Source organism: Varroa jacobsoni, unplaced genomic scaffold, assembly GCF_002532875.2.
Source record: "Varroa jacobsoni isolate VJ856 unplaced genomic scaffold, vjacob_1.0 scaffold_727, whole genome shotgun sequence".
Classification (NCBI taxonomy): Eukaryota; Metazoa; Arthropoda; class Arachnida; order Mesostigmata; family Varroidae; genus Varroa; species Varroa jacobsoni.
Window position 1 is genome coordinate 78,123 of NW_019213629.1, and position 20,028 is coordinate 98,150.

A 20,028-nucleotide genomic window follows, 5' to 3' on the forward strand; every position below is an offset into this window, starting at 1 on the left:
ATACTATGATACAGAATGGATGCAGCTAGACGGACGGCAACAGGATTTCTCGACGGAGACTAACGGGCGCGATGTGACTGACAGAAAAGGATATAGATTTTTTTTTAGGGAACGGTACACATACTACGGTCTATTCTACTATATACTATGTTCGGCTTTCCTCTTGAAGTCGACTGTATCAGGCTCAATCTGCTCAGCCATTTAAAGACCTTGCTTAACAGAGCCTTTAGCGAACTAGTCTTCTGCGGGGGGAACAGACGTCGACGCTTGTATGTATTCAAATGAACATGATTAATGTCCATTTTAATATATTGAGGCAAACCTTGAAAGCAGCGATCGTGCCTTCCATCGAGTTCCGTTAAGTAATGTACATGCATTTTATCTCAGGCGAGTTGGCCTATTGAGCGGAGTCACGATTGTACCATTGAATACAAAATTTAGCTAAGAGTATATGTCCGTTCACTTTTGTTGAAGTCAGTGGCACTGTAGAAATACTCCATGTTATTTTTGTGTGCTACGTTTATTCATTTGAGCGTAAGCGTGAAGCGCGTTTCTCGCGGGGGGTGTGTATTCGGTCGTCGCGCCGCGATCGGGTACGAATGTCTGACCTCGTGGCGGCGCTCGCATCCATCCCACTTACAACATCACTGATGACTGGAATCGCTCACTGGAGAGGAAGAGGGGGAAACGGTAACTTGGAGTCAGCGCTCTTCTCTGCTGGACGGGCCTCTTTGCTGTTCATCGACGAAGGGGGTATAGTACACGAGAGGTTAAGAAAAGGAAAAATGCTAAGGTTCCCTTTGTTCATGGGGATCAGGTATGTGGCGGGCGACGCGAACTGTGTGATGGATATCGGGGTACTAGCTGCCGCCTTTCATCACCAAGCTGATAGAGGCAGAGGCCAATTATGTCGAGTTGGCTGCGGACTTGGGGGGCTGCGGGCTAGTTCTGAGTTATTTGACAGGGGCGCATGCGCACGGTGAGTTCGGATGCCGGCGAACTGGCGGAGGGCCGGACCGCGGCTGTTGCAGCGGCCACCGCCAGGATAAACTCGCCGAAGCTGATGTTACTGCAAAAGCTGCCAACGGATCCATCGTCGCTTGGTGCTGTGCCTTGTGGCGCTCCATTGAAATCCGAATGACGAGTTTGGATTCTCACTCGGTGTGTGTGCTGTAGATGTTCGCTCAAATCCTCAAGTTGGAACTTACTGCTTGTAGTTATCGAAAGCACTAGAACGTCAGGTAAGCAGTCGTCTCCGCGTATAGCCCCCGTCTAGATTGTTACACTCGCCCATAAACGCAAGCGAAAATGATCGCGAAAACAGAAGAATAGAAGCTGCACGTACCCAACTGAACTTGGGCTAGTAGTCTGCACCGATTAGATGGCATGCGGCGTTTGCAATACTTAAAGACGATGCCAATCACCCATCAAAGATGCTATTGGACCTACATGAAGTCTATCCTAACAATGATGATGAGCAAAAATGTGTTTGCAAAGGTTCTCTCTTTGTCTCCCGATCTAGTGCGAAGCAGTACCGATATCCACTGACTAGGCTGACTGGTTTTTCATACGATCTTAAATTCGCAGAAACCTAATGTATTTTCACCCATATGATCACTGTAATCATTTCAAAACGACACTTACAGCTATTGAGCGATCTAAAGTAAATGAACTCTGCTTCGATTCAGCGTGGTAAGAAAGCCCAGCACGCAAATGATATGGGTCTTCGTGGGCAGCCTGGGTCCTTGTTGAAGTATCTCGGCAGAAGAAGTCTTGAGTCGGTTAAAACGTGCACTTGATGTAGTCAAACAGGAATATCTATCGCACAACAAAAACTTGCTGGCGTAAGTAGCACGGAGCTAATTTCCACGAAGCAGGAAACATATAATTAGCAAAAAAAATCAACTGACCAGTGCAGGTGTGCCATGTAAAAATATTGACGAACAAACTTCTTAGACAAATTGAAAGAGTGAAAATGATTATTGGCCTATGTTTTTAACACAATACGTTTTTATTACTTTTCTAATATTCTGCCCAAATGGCGAGAACGTTTAGTGCGCGTATGTTAGAAATCAGCTCTGATAGACACGTATAAACAGTAACGTAAAAGAAATACTGATGCATATAAAAAGGCAAACGGAATCGACGTTTATGATGGGGTAATGCTTTTTTAATGAATAGCCAATGTAGGTTTTGGAAATCACGAACGTCTGTCACAGATAGTATTTTTAATCGCACATTGCAATGACAGCTGGAACTTATGCAGTATCTTGGGATCGTAGATGTCGATAATATGTCAACGGCATAGCTCTCCTGTGACGCAGTTAGCAGGTAAACATTTCAGTAGCAATAGAGATCCCACGGGGTCACGGGAGAGAGGGGTCACGTTTCTCTTAATGAATGTCACAATACAAAAGTATTGGAAGTGTTTAATAACGAATGTTCTCCACAAGCTGATAGCTCTGCCTTGAATTTGTAAAGCGCAACAGGGAATGATCTATACCGATTTTCTGACTGACAAATTTGCGCTGGCAGCCTGAGCACATAACTGACTGAAAATAACAATCGACCCGCCCGACGTATCTGAAATGACGATCAAACAATAGTTCAGAATTTATCCATTGAGCGTCCATGAACCATCCAAAGGCGACGTCAATGGGGCCTACGTGTCATATCGTAGAACACTGAGTTATAGTTAGTAGACTCGAAGTCTATGTAAGACGCAGGCAAAAAAAGATCTAGCTTTAGCCCCCTGATTTCCGTTCTCTCTATCGGTTTAACGATTTAAGTTGCACAATCATCCTTTTACACCTCAATTTGAATTTCTTTGTATGGGGCAAAGGTTATTTAGAATCTAAACAAAAAAAGGATTGCTGCTGTGTTCCTACATAAATATACTACCGTGAGCTATTGACATGTATGTACGACTACATGTTTTGAGTTCCTGGAGCACTTGTAAACCAGCCTCTCCCTATCGTGCGGCCAGATTTAGTTCACGATCGATAGTGTCGATTGATTGATTCATTCAAGTCACCTATGTCTCTTTTTGTCAATTAGATTCTGCTAGTTTGTTGTTGTTAGCAGTTTCGCTTGTCTTCGCTGAATAACTTCCTATTTTTTTCCTTGATAGATATCATACTCGAGCAATTGCTTGACAGCTTACTTGCGCTAATTAGCGAACGATGCTGAGAATCGTTCTGAATGGCATGTAGTATAATGTTTTGCCTCAAAAACTAGGGTAAGCGGATCTCTAAATAACGAAAAAATATTTTTTATTTATTAAACCTAATATATTTAATCGGCTTTATAATAAGTTAGGGACTTGTAGTTACAAAGTTCCGATCTATACGGTAGCCAGCATGAATAGAACTTGACCATTGAGTTTTCCCATCTCTGTGCCATGGATTAACTGCAGACTGGCTATAATAGCTTGGAATAGCAAACAGCAAATATTCATTAAAAAGGCAGTCATTTCTATATACAGATGTTAATAGAATATATCCGCTTATAGCTATTTTAGAAAATTAGTAATTCCTAAGTATATAACGCTTCGTCATCATCAAAGGGTGAGGTTATGATGACGTTGGAGAGAACTGATCCTTCTTTACCGCGGGCATCCTATGCAGCATAAAATCTTAATGATGTTATAGATTTAAACGATTATGAATCACATTTAACTTACAACTATGATGAGGGGATTTGTTTGACGATTTATTCTGCAAGCAACTAAAGACGGCTGTATAATTACAAGCACGATTACCTATATTCTCCTCGCGCCTTTTGCTGGTAGACACGGTTCGACCACATAGTCGGAAGTACCTATCAATGATCTCTACAAACTGTCTTTGCAGAAACCCAAATGATTGAACTATGTATTTTAGATGTACTAAACGTTTCGGACGTTCCACTTAGTATTCAGTAGAGGCGGCCGCATTTTTCAAGAACGACGTGTGGGATACCGCGGGGCACGGTATAGGGTTGACGCCCCATACGACCGGCTGGCATTGCTCGGGGCGCATCTGAAACACAAATATACAAATGATAACATCAAATAGCATCTAAATCGCACCTATTCAATAGAGTTTAACTGTAATTAGAGCTTTCAAAGCTTGTTTTATACTATCTTTAGACTTTACAATGTATGTATAATCTACGCTGAAGATTAAACCATAATATTTATACTAATGGATATTATGAATATAAATGAGTAACCTATCGCGTGTGTCCCACAGCACAATAACTAATAGTTTATGACTATGGATAGGCTCAAAGGATGTTGGAAGGTCGAGCCAGTGTTCGGGGCGTGGAGTTGATGGCAGGGAATAAATTCGGTATACTTAGCGTCATTAACGTTGCCTCGTACTTTTTTTGTTCTTAACACTGACAATTAAAAGTCTGCTTACAACTATGGGTGACACAAGCATTTTTATTCCGTTTGTACCATGTGGAAGTTGTACACGTTTGCTCGAATTTGCGCATGATCCTTTTGTCCACGTTTTGTTTGTATTTTAGGAGCAGGTTGAGTAACTGCAAGTTAGACTGCATCCGAGTGAATGGTATTACTGAACGAAATTATGGCACAACTAAGAGAAGCGTTAGGTTCAAGAAAAGCGTGTCGAGGACGGCATCGCAGCTCTTTGGGATAGCTGTCAAAGCCTTTCATTCTTTAAAATTAGCCCTTGGGGCCCATAGCAAAGGATCCATAGCTGTCGCATCAAGTATATATCAGCAGGTTCGCTTACTGGTAAATGCTGTTCCTTTAGGTTATCCCATGACGAAATCCGCTATCGAGAAAATTTCAGTGGTAAATCAATGGTCGCCGGGGTACATAGCCCGTTCAAAATAAATAATAGGTTGCGTAGTCAATATGAAAAATGATTTCTTAGTGAAGCTTTGGCCGTCGGGGATCCCGCTTATCCATAAAAAAGGAAAATTGTTCTAGGCCAACTTGGAATTCTCAATCGTTCGTCTTTCCCTGCTTAGGTCACCGAAACAAAATGTCTATCGAAGAAGCTGACAAGAACGCGACCACAAGATCACCACAGGCTGGTAGCAAGCCTATGCGTCGCATAAGGACACTGGAAAACGAAACAGAGATTTAGATTCACCGCTATATTCACTTGACGGTAAAGGAAAAGTTTCTAACAAGGAGAAAACAGACGATGACAAGGACGTCGTTCTTGATATGTCAACGACTACCGAGGTTCCTCTTAAAGACACGACACCAGCGGTCAGCCCCTTGCCATCTGCCGAAGAGGAATACTACGAAAGTTTTCACGGACGTATGTTGACTCGCCTGTTAGTCGTATTATTACTTTAATGGATGATTGCTGTGCTGGGCGGCATCGCTAGCGCTGCCATTAATGGACCGACCTCCTACCGTAACCCGACGTACATCGTACTTACATTATTATTTGTGGCAATATTCATCGGTCGTCTCGCGTACCTGTCGCTGACAGCGGGCAGTGACCCGTCGATTTTGTCGGGCGGTAGCATTAGCGCGGGTGAGCACCATGTCGTGTGTACCGTCCAGCTGCGCGTCGCAAATTTTATCAAACTGCTCAGTTTCACACTGACCCTATGTGGAGTGTTCTACGCATTGACCGGCTGCTTCTCACAAATCTGCTTCAACCTTATCGCCGTCTCAGTACTTCTGTCACTAGGAGCAGCTGTCACATTCGTCGCAATCTCCCCACGACGCCCCCCACGTGTTCTCGAGGTGCTCAACGGCTCTCTTGTAGCGACAATGTTTGCCCTTATCCTCGTTGGATCGGCCTTCTGTAATAGTTTCGGCTTCGATGCTTATGCTACGCATCCAGTGGCGTTGACTGCATCGGTCATTGTAGGCGTGACTTTATCGGCGTGGATTCTTTTAGGCTCTCTAAAAGGACTTGAAGATGAGGCAGATACCAAAGTAGTACAGCTAGATTTTGGAGTTTCGTCGATTCTCGCGATTTACGCCGGCGGCATTATTACCATATGGAAGCTTGTTGTAGACCGAGGTACGCTCGGCTTGCTTTGAACGGCGCTTGAGGAATATACTCTGGATGCCTTCACCTCGAAAGAGGTCTTCAGACTTCTCAATATGTCAGATCCATTCTAAAAATAATAATCGAATGCTTTCCATTAAACTTGTATAAAAGCTAGCGACTGAACCTGGCACTGGTCAACACCGATGCATTAATCGAGCGTAACTAGCGACTCCGACGCAACGCACCAGTCGCGCAGGAAAAATCAGGGTCACAATTTTCTATTAACATTACAAGGTAACAGTGTGGAGCACCTACTATAAGGGAAACCGATTTCCGAATCTTTTGGACGGTTTAGGACGTTGAGAGAGACTGCCTAAAGTGCGCATATAGCGACGAAAAGAGATATAATATTTATTATAGTAATAAGATTTGTTAGTTTCACACTTAAAAAATACAGTCGTAGTGAAACTATTAGACTTGACAATATACTGTACATATGACCACTTACAGCAGTTTGCTATGGAAGCAGTATATTCAAATAGGCCGTTTTGCTGTTGCGAAGCATCTTGGGACGAAAAAAGAGGAAAATAATTAGATATCATATATAGACGCGATAGCCCAGGCCATTATGCCTATTTATCGTCTATTTAATCAGCCAGCGAGGGCCTTACACGAGGACCTATAGCATTCGATCAGGCGAACTTGAATGATGCACAAACGATGCTGATGGTCCGCCTAGATTCAGATACATGGTACGGGCTCGGGGTAACTCATCTATATAGGAAGGACAAATTACGGCTGCAAGTCGTTCGGATAAAATGGACCTACTTCAAACCACAATTGATGATTATGTTAAAAGGTGTCGGCTCTATGTCCGTGGCAAATAATAATGGAAGCTAGGCCACTATTCATAAGATAACTAGATTATATCTACGCAATATTGGCGCCATTCACAACTATGTAAACCGTCCTATTATAATATCTGGTTTGTTTAAAAGTGAAATAGTACTTATACCATATTTGATTTAATGTTTTAGAGCTTATTATCTTAATCTTAGATATTAACTTTTGTAGGAATATTAGAAAGCTAAATTTTCAGGTAAAGGCGAATGTTATTAGCGAAACACATAATTGATACCTTGATTAAAATGACTAATTTTACATTTATCATTAGATCTAGTTCAAACGCTTCAGTATATTACCGTAAATAGAGCGCAACGCACATAGTTTACTATCTGAAGAAGAAACGACGACAACGGAGTCCATGACGGCTCAAGGTAAAGTGACGGGACGGTAGCTTGAAGTCTGTAAGGAACTTATGTAAGGACTGAGTTCAAAACAGAGGAGTCATCTTCGAAATCGAGTAGTCCATATGAGTAGAACTGTCCAGGCAACATTCTCATGTGGCTAAAAATGAAGCATCTTCGGCCGGGTTTTACACCACATTGTGCAATACAATGGAAACTGAGTGTTCTGGTAATCTAGCTGGGGCCAACCATTGTTATATGGTAACCATTATCGGTAACCTCAAGACAGATAATAATACTCCAGATGCCATTAGTGATAAAGGTGATCGGCAGGCGGACCACTGAAAACAAATGAACTCTAGTTAAGCGCCCAAAAACTTCTAGCCTCAATTTACGAGTTGAAATTCAGTGACTCCATTTAATGTTATCTAATAATATGTACATGGCAAATAAACGAAGTAGTAACTATTTACAAGAGTCTGTTCTCAAGTTAGTTGTCTGTCGACGGCGCGCAGAGGTTGCTATTTTTCAAGTGTTTTAGATAAATACGACTTACGTACTGATGAGTTCCTACACGCAACCATGAATGCCTGTGAGATAATTCATATGTACAGGCTACACAAATAGTGGCTAGTATCTGTCTCAGAATAAGAAATACAGACAAGACACAATTAAACATAAATAGAACTTTTTTTGCTTGTGTGTGCAGGTGTGCTTGATGTATGACTGGCAATGGAGGTACCAGCTTTGACACCCTGGAATCGAAAATTGACCTCGAACAGCGGAGGAAAAAGGGCCTGAAGGAAAACAGGCCGTAGGAATGTCTGACAGACGACTGGCTGACGCCTGATCGGGCGGTTCCTCAACAATAGGAGTCTATATGATTATACAGCTTTTACAACACCTGACATTGACAGCTTGAGATGAGCCAGGGGCTGCGAAAGGTGTTCCCATACGATTGTGTAAATGATCGAACAGGTTCGATCCCTCCTTTATTCCGATGTCTGAGCTGAGACTTTGACGCCGTAAGCTGTTTTTCCACCTCCGTTTCTGGACAGTGAAAAGGCGGGCTAACTTCAGCTCAATTGTGCACATTTGTAACCGCACACGTTGTAAAACTATCTTATTTATAAGAATAATTATGCGCGATGGTCGTTAAACTGTGACGACTACATTGGAGTAATAAAAAACTTGTACCAAGAATATTTTTTCTTTTATCCATAACATAACAAAACATGAATGAATAAACAAAAGTTTTTTACGCCCATAATATATATATATATACACATATACCCTTGTATTGTAGAGTTTTGTTTGTGCCTTAGCAAGGCCTGTGCCGATTTTAACAAATATTCCTCTACATGACGTACCGTGTATCAACCGTGTCTGATATTTAATGTGTTCATTTAAGTGTTCTACGTAAATTCATTGTTTGCTATGATAGGAAAGGTTATGATCCTGACCGCGAAAGACCAATGTATCTTTTAAATATGCTATTACCTAAATTTTTCCTTATTGCTCAGTTGAAACAAAAAATGCGTGATATCTTAGCCCTCTGCAAGTGCATATCAATCGACGTAGAAGTTCATATGTAATAATGGCTTTTCAGGTTAAGCCAATAAAATTACGATAAAAATAACGTCAACAGATTAAGTTTCTATGCATTTTGATGAAGATTTTCGCATTACCTGTTTTATAGCCTTCGTAATCCTTATCGTATTAATAGGAAATCACGAATAGATTGTTGTACAAACATCTGCTGCAAATAACTTCTTTGTAGCAGATGTTTGTGTACATCACGCCTGCTGCTTCTTGGCTGACACAATTCTAATTTTCAAGGGTTAACTTCATTCGAAGTTTGTCAGATTGCAGACCTTACAACAATTGTGTGTTTCGTAGCACAGCGAGGTCTGTGTTAAATTCCGTCATATTTCTCCGTGCATCGTGCGGGAATGTATATACTTGTAATAACCTTTGTTCCACACGTATATAGAAGATTGCAATTTTCAACGTAGTTAGTAAATGAGACGCGACGGTAAATGGGCAATGTAAATCTATCGTAAACGTTGAATCGAAAAATCTTAAAAAATTCACGTTTGGACCTCAGGCGAGTGATTCATAGATGTTGGCTATCTCTATTTCTATGAAAAATACAAGCTTGTCTAAGGTATTGACATTTTAATAAACAGGGTTCGCTTGAACATTTTAAATAATTTGGTGTTCTATCACTATATTTCTCTGTCCATTTCACCAAAGAGTAATGTAGAGGTAAACTACACTATACGAGCAAAACCCGTCGACTTTTTCAGGCTTTGAATACCTCTTATACAATAGTAATAAATAATAATAATTATTATTATTATTTACGGTGTTCTATGAAGGCGGCAATGTTCAAAAGAAGCCATGTGATACGGATACCGAAACAGTAATTGAGCATAATTAGAAAATATCCGTCTCCTTAGCTTACTTTTGGGACGTGAGTGAAGTTGTGGATCCCGAATATCCAGCACAAAAAAACTTCCAGTTTGTAGCTAATTTTTCCTAGGGAGTCTCAAACTTGTAACTACTTCGTCGCATTTTCTGTAATTAAACTCCCGTCTTTCAAATAGATCATAATGAAAGATTCTGACTCAGTGTACCTGGTTTGACGGATTAGAAAAAACGCAGTAGTAGACCAGTGTAACATGGAAGGACATCATGCTTCAAAATAAGGTTATTTTATGACAATGCGATATTTCTGCATATTTTTCTCGTTTTCGAGATGCGTCAGAAAATTTGACTGGTTTGTAAACAGGAGCTCTCTTTTGGCAAAGACGACAGGTTGATATAAGCTCGCAAATGGTCTCGTGGAATACAGAAGTATCGAGAGCTGTGGTGGACAACGACGCATCTTAATATACACGGCGGTTAACACTCAGGTTTAATGTACATGGTATCACGTTTATTGACTTCGGTTAAAATAATAAAGGAAAAACTTAAATGAATGCACGTTACCCAATTTGAGCAGGTGCCAGAAACAGACAAGCAGAGATGCCTACTTCACCAAGCTACAACAGTGACCCATTGTTGTATCAACTTAAATGAAAAATTAATCTTGAAAGTCCTCTGTCTACTACCATTATCAGTCGACATTACTTCCACAAAATACGATTGTCTCCAAAATCCCAGTAATTTTCCACTGATAGAAAAATTGTTAAAATCTCAATATAATGTTAAATCGTTTCCAGACGTTATGCATTTTTGAACCGCGGATTTTTACAATAAAAAAGTTACCATCCAAACGGCAAAGAGCCATAGATAATAATGCGTAGTTCGATTTAAGAAAATATCTCTCTACAGGCGTTTAAAACCTGATTGTCTAATATAGGCGGACGGAACTAGTAAAACAGGTCGCAACAAGTTATTTTTTGTAACAGCCATTAAACAAGGCTGAGTGATTAACTTCTAATTACCCAAACGTAATTTTTAAGGACACTGTTTTTTTAAGACGATACATTTGCCTATTTCCAGTTTTACCTGTTCCTCTTTTTCTACCTAATTGTTTCGAATTCTACATCCAATGCTGGCGTTAGACATTGCTTTAGACCCAGGCCACTCCCAGCATCAAACGAAATATGAACATAACCCGTATCCACCAGGAGTCCAAGGCAAGCATGTTTCTATTATACCGTTTTGACGACTCGTTCTCTATCTATGAAGATTGACTGTTTTTCTGGTCTTGTGCCACGACGACGTTTACTGCCAAAGAGAGTGTGTACTGCCAAGAATCGTGTGTAATGTTAACCCTGATTCGCCGACTGGGGGAATCATGAAGGTCCTTTACTCCAATGAATATCCCTCGAGCCTTACCGATTTGCACATGTGAGTTGGCTGATTAAACTCGGTATCTGTATACGAAAAAAATATAATGCATTCTGCAGGTACTGACATTTTCAGCAGACAAATATTTACAGTCCTTAGTGATGATGTTCCCACCATTCGTATGGTCTAGAGAGCTGTGCTTGATTAAGGACTGATATTGGGCTTTGTTTCATTGAATCAGTGTTGCTTGTGAATACGATTTAAACATACGTTGGTTGTTCTCGCCCAGTGATGGACTTCCTGAAGTTTGCTTGCTAAAAATTATTGAGGTGCTGTTGATGGAATCAGCAAAGATTGGGCGATGATCAGTTCTCTCTGCTCTTCGCTTGAGCAGGATCGTTAGATAATTTAAAAAAATACACCGGAGTGTATTTTAGCTTTCCGAGCATGGATCATAGCCAGAGGCACTTTTTTGGTTCTAACAGAAGCGGATATCATCGAAGTGATCATGGATACCTAAACATAGAGGAACTAGGATAAATGGAGTTGTTCGATGCGTACATTGTGCGTATGCAACAATATGACTGAACTCACTGCGGTAACTATTTGCTAAATTAGTTACTCTCACAAAAGCTAAAATCGATTCTAGTTTCATTGGTTGTACTACTTACTGTTGGACCGCGCATACTTCTATCACTTAGTTAAATAAGGATATAAACTAAACCCAGTTCCTGAATGTAGCATAGCGGTAAAGAGTTTGCCTGTATTCTGGTTGTTTGCAGGCAAATTATACAAAAATGTTGGATACTTGGACGCTACAACATGAACATTATCAAAAATAAAAAAAAAAGAGAAAGAAATTTGAAAGTACTCTTTAGGCAAATACATCTCTAGAAAAGCCTTATAGATCTCTGGGATCTGCTACCTTTATAGTATATACCATATTATGTTCCTTTCTTTACGACAGCTTGCTTAAGAAGCGCGAGCTTATGCAAGTAAACATCCTAGCTTTTTAGAGTTGAGCTTATCGTGCGGTTATAGGTTTTACAGGTAAGAGTATCTTGACTGTCCACGGGGTTGTTGCAAATAACAATAACAAACCTGAGAGCTCCAGTGGGAGCTCAGCGGCAAGACGAATACCAAGTGGAAAATATAACGTGGGGCGTAGATAAAACAAACAATGATTCCACACATTACACGTCACAGAGTAACTGTCTGATCTTTCCTTCGACTTTTTGCCTCGGCTGACTAATCACTACATGAAACGCAATGAATGCAGAGTAAAAGCTCACTACGTTAAAAATACGTGTGTCTTCTATGGCATAGTTCTGTTTTTCTTGTCGTTGCAAGTGAGCGTGAGTGTTTACATTGCCTAGTCAAAATACACAATAAGCCGAAGAACATAGGTGGTCGATAATTGTGAACTATTTATAGGTCCCTACAGAGACAAAGATTTCCACAACGTAATCCATTGTCGCATTAAACATGGCTTTTCACTATACAACTACTCAAAGATATACATATCAGGCTATATTACGCAGGTAAGTATTAGGAAGAAGATCAAACGATTTGGGTGCGGTTTCTCTCTCAATGCGGCACATAGGTATATAGACGTTGATTTGGGTTTATAAACGTAGACACAGGATGGGCACTAGTCCTGAGCAAACCTCACACGACCCATGAAACAAAGTCCCCAAATCTTTTTTACGATACTAAAATACCAGGCTATACCGTGTCTAGTACTCAACGTACCACAAATCTAGGACACTATAATGCACGATCGAAATCATTGTATCTATCTTGAAGCTCTGCTGTCTTGCCAGTCTGGGCTGTCATCTGTCTTTTGGTCTTGGTCCCTTTCCTGCTGCACACGTATCCTCACTTCTAAGAAAGATGACCCCGAACCGTCCCGGCACTATTATATACAATCGAAAAAAAAAGCCTATTCCCCTCATGAAGTATATCTTCTGCTTGATGAGAGCCGGCGAGATGCAACCCTCAATTCAGTGCTTAGCGGGCCCCCTAATACGTTTCACGAACTTTAGGATTACAGTAAACATATAATAAAAGTAGACACAAACTGTATCGTGACATGACGCGTGCAGGCTACACGGATCCAATGTAACGGTTCGACCAGGTGTTAGAAGAGGAGGGATTCATTGAGAGTTACTATTTCTTGTTGAGGGTATCCGAAGAGAGGTTTAGGCTGGGGGAAGGCAAAAACCAGGCACCAATAGCTCTAGGGAAAGGGAATAGTGGCCCGCAACGAGGTTAGGTTGTAGCCAGATTCCGCAACCTGGATTCAAGCAGTTTCGACTATAGGTGTATTCGTTTGAGTTAATAAGAACTTCAGATGAAAAAAGAGCCACCCAGGTTATGAGAAACGATGACAATTGATAGTTCAAATTTATTTCGCTTTCGCGCGGCCGTCGACAAGTCTGTAGTACATAGCAAACAAGACTTGTTGGTATTAGGCAACGAGCGGGCATATAGGTATTTTGTATGATGTGAAAACTGAATTTACCCCGTTGACTAGCAATTGAGCCGTGGCATTCCTTTCTGCTCATATGTTGTATAGAAATATAAAAGGGTACCTTTTCAACATTTTTTTCCCTTTAGGCTCAGTACGTAGACACGTATATATGTATTATGCCGTATATTCTGTAAAACCTTCTATTAAATCGACTATACTCTGAGCTCAGTTAAAGTAGCCTCGCAGAGTATGGTTACGGCCATGATCCATTATGCACTTTCATTATTATAATTATTATTATTATCACTGGTGGAAAATGGTAGAAAAAAGGTGCGCATAAATTGAGGCTGCTTATCTGCTCAATCGGCGAGTCCATCTAGCGTCTTCCCGCTAGATGCACTTATGAAAGGACACGTGTAGTTTGCCATCTCCCCGCCGATCCCCATAGCCAAGTCCCAGCGTCGAGCAAACGGGCAGAAAGCCAGAATCTGGCAGCAGGGCTACATAGCGAGCGAGGAAGCATCGAGCCAAAAAGGCCAGAACAACGACTATCATCACTACAACAAGCAACGGCGGCCGTTGGCTAGTGCTTCTTTATTTGACAACGACCTAATAACGCCAGGACAATCGGCTCGTCAAACTCTCCCCATCGTAAATATCAGCGAGACGGTATGTACAATCATTAGATATGGTCCACTTATATGAAATGTTTCTACTTAGTCTGAAATTGAATTCATCGATGAAACGCCTCGCTGTCTTCAGATGCGCGTGTCGCAAATCATGCTCATTTGGGTGAATAGACAGACGCTGGGTGCCATTTCTCACGAAGTCAACTCTACTGCAGAGATCATTAGAGACTAACCTTCGTCTTCGTTTGTAGCCGTTTAGAAAAAGTTCTTTAAATTTAGTGATACGTAACACTACTCGCAGAAGTAGTCTGGACTGACGATCGATCTGTTTCGTAAATGGCCGCTGAGTGTGGTAGGGGTTGGGCAAAACAGACTGCAACTGCTAGACGGGAGGGAAAGACAGTAAGGGGAAGTGGGATTATCAGTAAACAAAATTTAGCTTCAATTGAGGGCATTCTTCCATTGGACGCAGACCGTATCTATATAAGAGTTGCTAGTCCCTAAAAATATAGACGGACCATTATCAAACTTTTGAATGACTAAATAGTACGGCGAAGAAGATTACGCCTTAAACTCATTGAAATCATCATTGAGTTCATTTACATAAAATATTTTCTTTTTTGTTAGTTATGAAGAGAGAGAGAGAGAGAGAGAGAGAGAGTGTGATGCGTTTCAATGAATGTCGAAAAGTGATAACAACGAGTTCTTCAAACAAGGCAAAAATGGCACGAAACGAGATGGCCATAGCTTGATTCGAAGAAAAGTGCTGCGTCCTTTTTGTGGTCCACGGGCTGTACATCTGCATTCATATATCGTCTATGCATGCACCATATCGTCGTCTGCTAGCCTAGGGCGGTAATATCAACGCTTGGCAAATCACTCTCAATTGTCACATAGGAGTATTGCTATGTGCAGACCATACGTATCATGTAGATGTCTCCTATACTCGAGCAACCTGTCTCAGAATAAATATACTTTGCTGATGTACTATATCGAATTTGGTTACAGGCCAGAAAATACGTTTACACACGTTGATGGCAGGCTGACGATATAATTTGGTCAATAAGTATTAATGGATCGGTTAGATAATTGTGATCAGCTTTACCGTGCAGAGCTTCAATAGCTATTCTGATAGTAGGAGGTTCTAGCGGTAAAGAGCCGATGATATTATACCATCTCCTTGAGGGAAACACTGCAACAACCTCATACGTGTTGACATATGTTATAACAGTATTGAGTGTTGGAATATATTTAGTTTTTTTTTTTTTTTTTTTTTTTTTTTTTTTTTTGTATGTAGAATGGAAGCAAGCCCGAAATGCTAAATTTCCTTGGCGTATAAAACCTTGCTTGACCCGAAAGTCACATCTAGACCCTTAAATACAATCGGCCTTTTGAATTTATCCCTAATTTAGAGTAGACGTATTCAAATACTTTTGACAATTACAAAACACATTTCATTTCGCATACCCGTGAAAAACATTTTAATCATTAATACAGAAGGTAGCATTGCGAAAAAAATAGCTCAACATATTGTAGCCATATTTTCTCTAGTCAGTTCTTCAGCTTACATTCTGTTGAGTGAAGTCTTACGCTGCATCTAGCCAACAGGAGCTCAAAAAATGTTTTTTGAAAAAGCTATTTATAAAAAGGAAATCGAAGTCTCCATTAAATCGCTTCCATTCGAGAAACAAAAAATGTTTTTTCGCACTGCTCAACATATACATAATCGTAGTTTTTGAACAGCAGTTACACACAACCGCATCGCGGCTGTCGAGATAAATATCGATAGAATTGAAATTATTTGTTTATAAGCTGCATCTAGATGAAAAGAAATACGTGAACAAAAAGACCTCTTCTACAGACTTCGCTGTAAGACGTATTTTTCCAGTGTAACCGCCACTACTTTAACTCAGGTCCTAGACCCTATTACGAGTCATCTGTAGCATTTGCTTTTCTATATACACAAGTCTTCTTTTCACCAACAGGGCGATGTTACTGGGGTGAGATTGATTGAAATCTCACTCAAATACGCCAGGCACAATGGGTTTTATTCTAGGCTACTATACTATTTAGTATCGTGTTTTCGGTAAAGGCTTGCATGATTGGAGACCCAATTTCGAATTATATGGCGTCTTTGTGTCGGTTGTCTACTTTACCGGCAAATGTGTGGCCCTTTGTTTAATGCAGGCTCGATTTGCAATTTCGACATAGCGTACACAGTATCCTATTATACTGCTTTTTTAAGCACTTCGCCCTTACGCGACAGGCACGTCGTCCACTATTTCATGTTCCATAGGATACGATCATACATTAGAAGTTATCAAAAATTAAATTATGCCTATGTTGGTAAATGAGCCAGGAGTCCTTTCTGCGACCGGCCTTTGCATGAGTGTCGGTAAAGCAAGCTCTATGGCAGCGATGTGACTCACTCTGGAAGTTTCTTTGTAAAATAAAACAATGCAAAAGCCTCTATATCTTTGCATTTTTAAAGAGAACCTGAGATTCTCGTGAACCATCTAATATGGGTTGCCAATTACTAGCCTTTAAATTCCTAATCGATTTGGCCCCTTTCTTTTTATGATTCTTTGGGTATCTTAACCATATTTTTTTTGGGGATTTTTTGAGTTGTAATATGCAGATCCGAAACCAACTTTTCGGAAGCCGCATAGAACATGGTGACAGCATTGATTATTGCTAATAAATAACCAGAAGAATATATAAGTCGCACGTATGGTGCTTTCCCTCTATATTTCGAGCTTTATGTCCGGCATCGCCATTAGGCGTAGTTCCATAAGACGGACGGCTGGCTTCCAGCACGAAACGAAGCCTGGGCTCAAACCTAGACTACAACGTGTCCCCGACGTAGGGTGTTTCCGGCGTAAACATATGAGAGCATAAGTTACTGTCACGCATATTCCAAAAACAAACCTTTTGCTTTTGTCATGATGAATTGTTAATTTTATTCTGTTTAGAAAAAAAAAAACCTGATTTTATTTAAGTGCTCCGAATAACCCGTAAAGGCTACAGCGAAGTGGCCCTTCCGAAATACGTCCTATTTCGATTTGAATATTCCATATGCTTAGATGCTCAACAGAAATTTCTACCTTAACTTAGGAAGTAAGGTTTCGATGTTTCCTGCTTTCGTTGTTGCAAACGGTGAGCACAATAAGTGGATCCAAAGAGATCCTACATTATATGTACGGCTGGAAACGAACTGTCCTACCGCGCAATATTTCAGGGGGGGGGGGGGTGAATGGCATAAATTAGAGCAAGTGATATTGAGCCTGGCGAAAACGTCCAGGGATTACGTTGTCTTTTTCATTAAGTCCATAGAATGATTTGTGCTCTTCCATACGATAGCCAGCAGTTCCACACAAATACGGTAACAAACCGGTTGATCCCTGATTTGAAGAAGTCCTTAGACAAAGGTAACATAGTGCGTAACGAGTCTGTTGTAGAAAAAACGGCTATAAAAAGAATTCTCACTGCGGTAATTCCCAAAATCGTGACAACTCGTTCCTTCTACGGGTTGGCTTCCCGACTTTGGTTGGCGACGAGGCCTCCTTGCGCCGACGCAGCTGGCAATAGATCTGGTCACGGTGTGGAGAGCACTGAAATGCTTGCTACTTATTCACAGGTTGTATCCGTATCAAACTTCCGTTGGTTGAAAGCAAAGTACCAAACAGAACTCCTCTTAAAAGCTATTGGTGACTTTACGACAATAGTCCTTCATCATTATTGTTATAAATATCACGTTGCCGAACTTCTCCTGTTATCGCCTAAAATAAATCGGTATCACCAAAACTACTGGTTGCTACCACGCGTGTGTACAGACTCATTTGAAGCCTATAACTGTTACTGTTATAGATCTTTTTTTTTACACATCATGAATTAGGGATTATTTGTAGTTTCGAACATTTAGCCGACGAAAATGTTTGAAATTGGCAAATGAAAAACTAGCATTTACGCGACGCGTCACGCAATCCGATCATCAGATACAAACTTGAATCAATGCACAAAACGTTTTTTAATACACAGCGATCAGGTACAAGTTTCTCTTGTAAAGTAATCATCACGTCGACTGGAGAACTTTTGAGGGGAGCGGAAGCTGTGGTAAAAACTATTACTTAACGTTCGTGTAAATGTTAAGATAGCTTAGAGCATCGAAGACAGCAGTAAGTGGAGGTGCTATATGCAAAATCACCAAATGAAGCCTCTGAACTTTAGGCTATTCATTGGAGAAACAATGGTTCAGATATACCAAACCATAACGATTCAAAAGACGCATTTGATCCGTTTGCTTTAGGCCCATACGCGTTTTTGTCCCTCTTGCCTGTTTTGTAATAGGCGATTTTTGGTCGATTCTTACCTGGCAGTTATCGACGCTGATACATCTCCATTTCTGTTATCCAGCTGTCTTCTTCACAAAAGTTTCCATGTACAGCCATATGCGACATCCAGCTAAAATTGACGAAAAGCGACCCTCTATGTTGGTAGATAAAACAAGAAATCACATGATATGAAGCTAGCCATAATCTGTAACGCAGAGAAGCGCAGACGCCGGTTTAGCGGCGGTAATGGCTTCTATTTCCCCAACACATCTAGTCGGCTGTCCTAACCAAAAGGTTCCGGACCATATATATATACAGCTTGCAAAAAATTTCTAGGCTACCTTTATGTTGGACCTAGTTGCTCCTACGAAGTCGTATTCCCACAAGCTTAGACCATATTTGAAGCCTTTAGTTGCAGTTCATCGTCCATCAACACTAACTCAATGCATGTTTTGGTCATGTAGCATAAGAAAGCGCATGTAAGTTGACTTCCAGTATCAAAAGCATTTTATGCAACATTTTGATCTAGATCGTATGTTGGCCATCAGAGATAATGAAATAGCTTGCAGGCTTCACCGCAGTTGGCGGTCTGACAGCGTGTTTTTAGTTAACAAATAGTATCTATGTCATTGATGTTTAATAATAACTAATGAAATTTCTTGGTGCAGTGCCGTCATAGGTTAAAGCTACATTTGGAAACATGCTGTTAAAAAATTCTCCGGGCCATCGACGACTTGGAACATGTTCACTTTGTAGGTAGAAGAATCATTCCAGCGCTCGTTGCAAGTAAAAATACTTATTTGGCTTCTGAATCGCACTCTGAAAGTAATTAGGGCACGGAGAGGCCCTAGCTGAAGAAATAAAAAGCGGTTTTGTTAGGCCCAGGTTGGTAAATTTGGGCATATGGTATTATTCGAACTTTATTTAATTGTAACTGTAAATAAATAAAAAGCTTATATTCAATAAAGACTGGAAAATAGATGCTGTTGATTCCATGAAGAATATTTTTTGGCGAGAAAGAACAACAAACAACCACCCGGCTTATTTCGTGTAGAGTCGTAATAAGGGTCAGTAGGTGGAGTCGTTCTATTCAGCTTATAAATATATCGTTTCGGTGTAATCGCTACATGTAGTTCTTACAAAAGTTTACGTGGAAGTTGAACTACGCAAATAGATTTACTTCTCTCTATCGTTATGTTATGCCTCTGCTGCCGCGAAAAAAATAATAATTTTGCTCTCTAGCTTTATTTAGTGTCCACAAATACCGATCATTAAATTGAGCCAAAAATGTATGCATATATAAGTTATCGTAAGTGAAATATGGTAAACTTATATCTCATATTGGATACGCTATAAACGTGAACTCGCTATTGGGAGCACAAGGGCTCAGTTTTATTAGATGCTTGCTAATATTTGTAGCGAGATTGGTTATAAATCCCGCTACCAAGGTTGCATGTTCTATTCGGAAGAAACAAGGAAACTGTCAAAGCAAACGGTGGGGTGCTGATATTTCAAAGGGGAAAACTACTAAGAATCCAGCCAGCCAGCCAAGAAATTTCCTGTAGGGCAAATCGA

The 20,028-nt window shown here is 40.6% G+C and overlaps 1 protein-coding gene and 2 long non-coding RNA genes across 7 annotated transcripts in view; 2 read left to right on the forward strand and 1 right to left on the reverse strand.

Moving 5' to 3' along the window:
* The first annotated feature begins 1,024 nt into the window (after window positions 1-1,024).
* LOC147753124 (uncharacterized) lies at window positions 1,025-8,422 on the forward strand. The gene is made up of 2 exons (XR_015312128.1): window positions 1,025-1,241; window positions 7,929-8,422. It is a non-coding gene; the product is annotated as an uncharacterized LOC147753124 (long non-coding RNA).
* Window positions 1,991-13,119, reverse strand: LOC147753125 (uncharacterized). Of its 5 annotated transcripts, none has more exons than XR_015312124.1 (3): window positions 12,122-12,541; window positions 3,893-4,019; window positions 1,991-2,583 (listed from the first exon to the last, which is right to left on the reverse strand). It is a non-coding gene; the product is annotated as an uncharacterized LOC147753125 (long non-coding RNA). The 5 variants fall into 5 exon arrangements; XR_015312123.1 differs by having other exon boundaries at window positions 3,761-4,019; XR_015312126.1 differs by lacking the exon at window positions 12,122-12,541 and adding an exon at window positions 12,773-13,119 and having other exon boundaries at window positions 1,991-4,019.
* Window positions 13,120-13,865: 746 nt separating this feature from the next.
* The window catches only part of LOC111263030 (dual specificity protein phosphatase 15), a 43,552-nt gene continuing 37,389 nt past the window's right edge, over window positions 13,866-20,028 (forward strand). Inside the window, exon 1 of the mRNA XM_086969440.1 lies at window positions 13,866-14,162. The gene's annotated coding sequence lies outside the window, so the exon portion shown is untranslated. The remainder of the gene's footprint in view (window positions 14,163-20,028) is intronic.